Source organism: Salvelinus namaycush, chromosome 34, assembly GCF_016432855.1.
Source record: "Salvelinus namaycush isolate Seneca chromosome 34, SaNama_1.0, whole genome shotgun sequence".
NCBI lineage: Eukaryota > Metazoa > Chordata > Actinopteri > Salmoniformes > Salmonidae > Salvelinus > Salvelinus namaycush.
Genome location: NC_052340.1, coordinates 12,858,881 through 12,866,679, shown reverse-complemented (window position 1 = coordinate 12,866,679; position 7,799 = coordinate 12,858,881). Strand labels below are relative to the sequence as shown.

The following is a 7,799-nucleotide window of genomic DNA, read 5'->3' as shown; positions in this document are numbered from 1 at the left end:
TATTGGCGCGTTCTAGCTATCATTTGCATATTTCCGTTAGGAAACGCCTACTCTGTGAAATGCGCGTGTGCAATAACTCAATTCGCCATTGTACTACTTATAAACAACGCATTTTTTTACAACTTTTGCAACGGGTACATTTTACTAAACTTAGTTCACTCTGTTCGTAACAGATTTTAGTTTTTGGAACAGAAAACTGTATTGAGATCAAACGTTCAATCGGTGAGAAAATTAGCAAAATGTCGGCCAAAATCCATCTCGCTCCATGTTCTCCCATTGCCGGCGACTAGGCTTTCTCTCATCCCCATATTTGGTAGTGAGTGGAAAAGCAAACCGGATGCTTCACATTTATACACCCGGTGAAATACCTGGCTCCATTGTTCAATCTGTGACTACAAGCTGGCGAGCTCTATTGTTTCCAACCTTATTTCAAAATGGTGCCCTCCTCTATAATTAAATGTGATGAAAACCGTTTCATAGCTAGTATACTTTGATTTGCCGCTGTTGTGTCAACACATTATTTCAAATGTCAAATGACAAGTCATTTAGTCATTTGTCACTACCCGACCTTTAACCAATGCTTATATCATGTTAGGGGTGTGGTTTAGCTACGGGGGCTGTACGAATATTAAATAATAAGGCAGTGAGTAATCTCGCTAACTCGTGTTTGGCTTTGCCCCCCCTTCTCGCATGTTCTGCCCACTATGACTAATTTGTTCCCATTGGAAACGACCGGCTGTGGTCTGTTTTAGGTTAGTTATAAAAATCTTTGTTGTAGTCCTAAAACCCGGAAATTAGTTATCTCTGGTTCGTTCAGCCACATTTTCTAAACCCAGAAGGCCACACATTGCGAGACTTCCGGGAACGTTTGCGAAGTAGACTCGGGAGACCAGACCTGGGTTTGAGAACTGAATGAGAGAAGTGGACAATTCTTTCATAGTTATTCATTTTCTCGAAATCTAAAGAAACAACCTAGATGTGAGTCAATTCTTTAAGTAGCTGAACATGTTATTACTCCAATCTCCGAAAAGTGACAAACTGACACGTTTTTGTGCCTTTGAGTTGACAGTTTGCACATGCGCAGTTCGGAGCGAGACGACCGTTAGAACAGATTACGTGTTTTTTGCGCATACATTTAGCAAGCCAACGTCGCCAGGACATCGCCTACAAGCGTGATCAGGAATTTCTATTGGAGAAGCATTTCTACATATCTTCATACTAAACCATCTTTGGTTCAGCCTTCGTGTGAGAAAAATGAATGGTGAAAGAATAGGGTTTTGGAATTAACGCGAAAATAAGGTCTGAGGTTAACACAGGTTTAGGAGATCTTATACGTTTTGTTCTATGATATAACAGCAGTCAGTTAACATGAACTTTTTGAATTATGAAGTATTTATGTGATGATGTGTTTTTTATTATTACATAAATTCTTCAAAATGCACAAAAAGTTACGTTAGCTGATGAAGATTATCTCATAGAACAAAATGTATACGCTCTCCTAAACCTGTCTACCAAAAACCGTACAAAAACGGCGTTCATTTTCCTTATAGGCTTTCTCCAACGAACCATGCCGTAGTTAGTGCCTACGAAAAGACACCATTACTATTTCTCTATATAAGGTCTGTGGTAAACACAGGCTTGGGAGATAGTTGTCATCAGTCACTTTTTGTGAATTTTGAAGAATTTATGTAATTTAAAAAACACGTAAAGCACATAAAGGCTTCAAAACGTATAAAATCTCCTAAACCAGTGTTACCCTCAGACCTTATTTTTGTGCGTTTATTCCAAAACCCTATTATTTTGCCATTCGTTTTTCCCATATGGATGCCTGAACGAACCTGAGGTAGCTCATTTCCGGGTTTTAGGACTTCAAGCTGGCGAGCTCTATTGCAGCCGACTTTAAAGGCGAGTCGAGACTGACTGATCTACAAATCACCTGGCTTGCATCCTAAATAAATACTCAATATTATTTGTAGATCAGTAGTCAGTCAGTCACAATTTACACATGCTACATCATGGTCTTGATGCTCTTGAACACGGCCACTGTTAGTGGAGTATGCAGATGGCACTCTAGACCTTTTGAATATTTTCTTTTATCGGGATATGTCATCAAAATAATAAATATATTATACTGTAACAGCATGTGGATAGCAGCTTCTGCCATACTGTAAAATTCCATCAGCCACTGTAAATAATGTATTTACAGTTAGTACCATAATCAGGATTTGAATAGAGTACCACCATAATACTCATAAAACCTAACGTTCAAACTTGGAAATGGTTCCAATCGATTTTCAACCATTAATTTTCCCCATGGGGGATTTTAGAAACACTTCAAATAAGGGCTGTGTTTCGTGTAGGCTAACCCTGATGTGACGCTTTGATAACTGTAAATCTCTCTCAGACAAGGTGACTTTTATCAGAGGAAGAGGAAGAGAGAGGCCCAACTCAGCGGAAAATCTGTCTAAGCCGGTGGTTGTTTTTTCATTGTTTTGCCCACCAAGTAAGGAGTTTTTGTATGGAGGTCAATAACAGAGTGTCGAATTAGCTCAACAACAAAAATAATGGTTATTTGCTACGTGAGATTTATTTGATCTAATAAAAGTTTTGTAATGCTTAAGTTGTTACGAGTGTACTGATATAAGTAGGACACGTGACATCCCGGGCATCTTTGAGAAAAAAACACTTTCTATTGGAGTTGTCTCGGGATGGCTATGCATATTCTTCTTTGATTTTATCAATATATAAACCTGTAGTTAACTAACTAGCGAACTTAGATGGTGAAACTAGGTGTTCTGGATAATGTTTGTTTGTGAATGTGTGTGAGGGATGGGTAGCCTACTTCAAGTACTTATTGACTTGTAGCTGCCCTAGCTAGCAGTATTATTTTGGTCTGGCTTTTTGTGAGGTTTCAGAGATGGACTGATTGATTATCATTCTCTCTTGAGTCAACAGTGTGCCTACTTTACTACAGGAATACATTGATCTGTTTGCTGTTACCCTCTGGACAGCAGATCATTAGTATAGCTAGTAGGCATGGTTATGTAACCTTATTTAGTCATACCTGCTATGGTGGGTTTTAAATAAATTGGTATTCACATGTCTGTTTGTTTTTTGGTAAAATTACTGTCATGTTATTTATGCCAATTGCAAACCTTATTTGAACCTTTTCTATTCCAGAACCAATGTGTGTGCCTGAGTCTTATCACCTCTCAACTAGGTAATCTGTTTCAACCTGGAACACTGTGCTCCTGCTTTGGTCTGTTTCGGTCATTGCAGGAAGTCCTGAAGAGCAGGAGTGTGCGAATGGTTTTGTCCCAGCCCAGCTCTTACACCAGACTTAAATAATCATCATAACGAATCACCGCGATAGGCCTTGATTTGTAATCAGGTATAAGCTGGGCTGGAACAAAAGTGTATACTGTACACACTCCTGCTATTCATATCTGGAGCCGTCCACCTCTTTAAGTCATTATTCTGTACTATGGGTACAGCTGAACTTGTTGACTGATACCAAGGCGGCGGATGTTAAGAAGAAGGGAGAAGACTGCAGCCAAGGCAGCACTGGTCCACACCTGCCCTGTCTTGTCAGGTGAGTAGTATTGGTTGGTACTGTATGTGCTTTTAGGTTACTCTCTATGTGTAGGCTATTGTACTGGCCTGTGTGGTACAGTCTTTCATTTTTTTGTGGTTTGTTGCATCTTATTGCTTAGTTTATAATTTATGTTAACTTTGAATAAAATCTAAGCCACAGATTGTTAACTTCCTCCATTTTGTACTTCACCTTTATACAGTAGATGCAGACCCGAAGACATTCAAGCAGCACTTTGAGAGCAAGCATTCCAAGTCTCCAATGGTCCCAGTACTGGTTGATGTGTAGGTCTAAGTGACCACACACACTGAAATGGACCTACAGCTGGGGTAAGATTCTTCCATCATTCACACATAGACATAGTGTAAACCACCAGGTTGTTAACAAAACGCTGTCCTCAATGCTTAAATTGTATTGTGTATGGCTCAATTTGTGGAAATCCTGTGATCACTCATCGTCTTTAATGTTGTGATTCAGAGACACACGATGACCACGATTTGAATGACATTGAGGGACACTCTGAGACCCCGAGAATGACTGGACATGGGCCGGATATTTGTGACAATGATTTAAAAGGGGTGTAGAAGAACACCAGCACCCCATTTTATGTTTATTCCACAGCCAACCATTCCTCTACCTACCCCTTATTCCACACTGCCTTTTATGCCCCATGGTCCCTCAACTTCTAATGTTTTGGAACTCTCCATCTTATCTCTATAAACCCACCTTACCGTCACCCATTTTCCCTATGCTGCTTCCTTAATTACATTTTTTATATTTTTTTTATATCCGAAACATACAATATAGTTGCAGTGAAGCCGCTCAACAACTACATCATCCAACAGACTCCCATTCAGAGCGACTCACAGAAGCATCCAGGGTCAATGCCCTGCTCAAGGGCACGTTGACAGATTTCCCACCAAGCCAAAAAACTGAACCCGAACAATCCAAGATCCCCCCCCCCACAGTTCCCCAACCAATAGCTGTCCCTCAACCATTCGAGACCCCTCCCACAGTCCCCCCCCCCCCGAATAAAAACTTAAAAATAAAATTTATTCCATTCCCCACCCCCAAGAACCCCTCAATGCACCAACAACCAAGAGAATGAACTAAAGAGAAAAAAGAAAAAGACAGAAGAAAACAGCAAACAACAATGATTTTTTTTTTTTTTAAACAAAGGACATCAAGGACAACTAAAGTCATAACAGCAATGCCAACTGTATATGTTTTGAGTGCATGTCTGGCACTATTACATGTATGTGTGTGTTCTTGTATGCGTTTATTTTAATGAGGGTGTGTGTATATGCATGTGTACAAACACCTGCACGGCATCAGCCGCAGGCAAACCGGCATTAGTTGCTTCCTTAACTTGTTCTTCTTCTGATTTGATAGCATCTAGACTCAGTAACACGTTTAAAAGTTTTGTGGTGTACTGTTTTTGCTACTTTTTTTCACCTGTGTAAAGCTGTCCTGAGTATTCTGGGGTTCAGACTGAATGCAGTGGTAAATTGACAGCAGCAACATTCAATTGACAAGATAGGTGTTGATATAGCTGTGTTTAGGCATGGCTTCCTTGTTTTGTTTCTCATTCTGCTGGAGTTGACCTAGTATTTTATAATAACCTACCTTACACATCCAGTTGTTTCTCCATTTGTAACTCACCCACCAAAAATCACAATATGCTGTTTTACATGTTGTGTTATTTGTGCTGGTCTAATTCCTAAAATGGAAAATCAGAAGAATCTGTGGCTCTCTGATTGTAATAATAGTTCATATGGTGCTCTGCGACGTCCCAGGTTTGTAGCATTGATTAATAAATAATTTAATCTTTACTTCAAGTCGGATGTTTATACAGTATGTTATGTATGAAAGGCATACTGTATGTATGCATTGTTTACACTTTTGATTTCTTTAAAACAATGTCATTGTTGGAGTTCAGGTGTTTGACGTGATTGATGGGAGACTAGGAGCATTCCTGTCAAATAAATATGCTTAGTAATTCCTGATTATGTTTAAATTCTGCAAAAAGTTGATCTGGCTTTGAATCGGCAAGACTTAACAGAACATGTCCACAAGTTAGTTCTGAATTGCTTTAATACAGACGTGCATTCTGACACCATGAATTTAAATAGATATCTCCTCATTCATTTAGTTGGCAGAAATGATAAAGGATTAAATATAGACCTCCACTGGCTGAAGGAGAAAAGGATCTGGTAAAATAAGGGAATGCTGCTAGCATCATTTAGGTAGCTAGCTAGCTAGCTTCTTTGCAAAAAAAATAGCATAGTATTCATGGCACATTGTAAATATCTGACTGCTACTAGGATAGTATTCTGTACAAGACCAAATGCATAAATAAGACAACAAATATTAGTTATATAAAATATCTAACAGTAAATTAAAAGGTTCAAAATATATTTTGTTTTGGGTAGGAGCTAGCTAGCTGACAGAAAATGTGTCAGCTAGTAATGAAGTGCAGGAGCTTGTAGGGATTTGTAGTCTTGCATGATGTCTACTTTGATTCTAATTAGCATTTTCAAATCTGAGAGTAAATAGAGCGGAATATAAAATGCCCTATGGGGAAAAATGAATGGTGAAAAAAAGGTTTGGAACCATTTCCATGTTTGACCGCTAGGTTTTATGGGTATTATGATGCATCCACTGTGGGGCTCTGTTGTTTGAGTGGGCTGGGTACCCCCATAACTCAAATATATTGACATTGTTGGGCCCCCCCAGAAAAAGAAAGAAACATGTTTTTTTAATACATAATTTCCCTTTACATTTAGTATCCCTGTCTGTTGTATGCATTAGAATTTTGAAAAGTCACCTTATTCCCCTATAATCCACTTTTGGTTATATTTTGAGTGAACTATTCCTTTACATTCAATTACAAGCAATTAAATATGTCCTATGATGAAAATGTGTAGTATGACAGGGAAATTGTATTATTTACAAATAATGAAAACACTACAATCGCGTTTTTACAACAATTTATACTGAAATTAAATTATTCCTATGCAGGTATTCCCCCCCCAAAAAATCTTCTTCACCTTTTCAAACAGTCCATTTAGATTTTCCAACGGGTGATGTTTTTTTCTCGCCTGAGTAGCCTCGTTTCACTGCCAAAAATAAAAATCAACCATCTAGTGCTCAGCGAAATAACAACACAATGTCAAATACAGGTAGCCTAGTCAAATAATTAACATCCAATCACATTAACCATTATACTCTCGCGGGAATTCCACTAACAGTCTGTATGTAGCCAAACATAGCTGCTGCTCATTTTGTTTGCTCGAAAATTGATTAATGGTTAAAAAAAGTAAGGCCTGCATCCATAGAGACACATACCAGCTCTACTGGTAGTACTGCTACTACCATCAGTACTGCACCTGTCGACAACACAAGTTGTTCTGCTTCCACGAGCACATCCAATGCTAGCATCAGTAATTCTACATTTGTTGTTAGCCCAGCTAGCATTGACACTGACAGTTGTGAATCTGATGCAGCCGAAGAGCTACTGCCCCCTTACCCGGGAAAGCACTGAACAACAGACGGGGACGTTGGACCCTCGAAGAAGAGCAAATATGATGAGAACTACATTGATTTGGGGTTCACTTATATTGGGAGTAGTGCCTTTTCTCAGCCACAGTGTGTTGCACATGTGCAAAAGTACTATCTCACAACTTAATGAAACCTTCACTCTTGCGCAGACATTTAGAAACAAAACAACAAAGCAACAGATACCATTAATAAAAAGGGTCTAGAAGCGTCTTATAACCTACCAAGTGGCTATGACAGGCAAGCCCCATACTATTGTGGAGGACTTAATTCCTCCTGCTGCCGCGGATATGGTTGGGACAATGCTGGGGGAAAAGGCCAAAAAAACGATACAGACAATGCCTCCATCAAACAACACCGTTTCACGGTGAATTCTATGCATTACAGCTGGATGAGTCAACAGACGTGGCGGGCCTGGCACAGCTCCTGGTATATGTCCGTTACGTTTATGGGTAGTCAATTAAGAAAGACATCCTCTTCTGCAAACCACTGGAAACCAGCACAACAGGAGAGGATATTTTTAAAGTACTGGACAGCTTTGTGACATCAAATGGGCTTCGGTGGTCAAGATGTGTTGGTATCTGTACTGATGGCGCAAAAGCCATGACAGGGAGACATAGCGGAGTGGTAATGCACGTGCAAGCAGTTG

General features: G+C 39.4%; 1 long non-coding RNA gene across 3 annotated transcripts; it reads left to right on the top strand.

Annotated features, from left to right (window-relative positions):
- Positions 1-773: 773 nt before the first annotated feature.
- LOC120028710 lies at positions 774-4,612 on the top strand. Of its 3 annotated transcripts, XR_005473511.1 has the most exons (5): positions 774-978; positions 3,181-3,220; positions 3,495-3,592; positions 3,795-3,921; positions 4,070-4,612. It is a non-coding gene; the product is annotated as an uncharacterized LOC120028710 (long non-coding RNA). The 3 variants fall into 3 exon arrangements; XR_005473512.1 differs by lacking the exon at positions 3,181-3,220; XR_005473510.1 differs by having other exon boundaries at positions 3,181-3,592.
- The last annotated feature ends 3,187 nt before the right edge of the window (positions 4,613-7,799 follow it).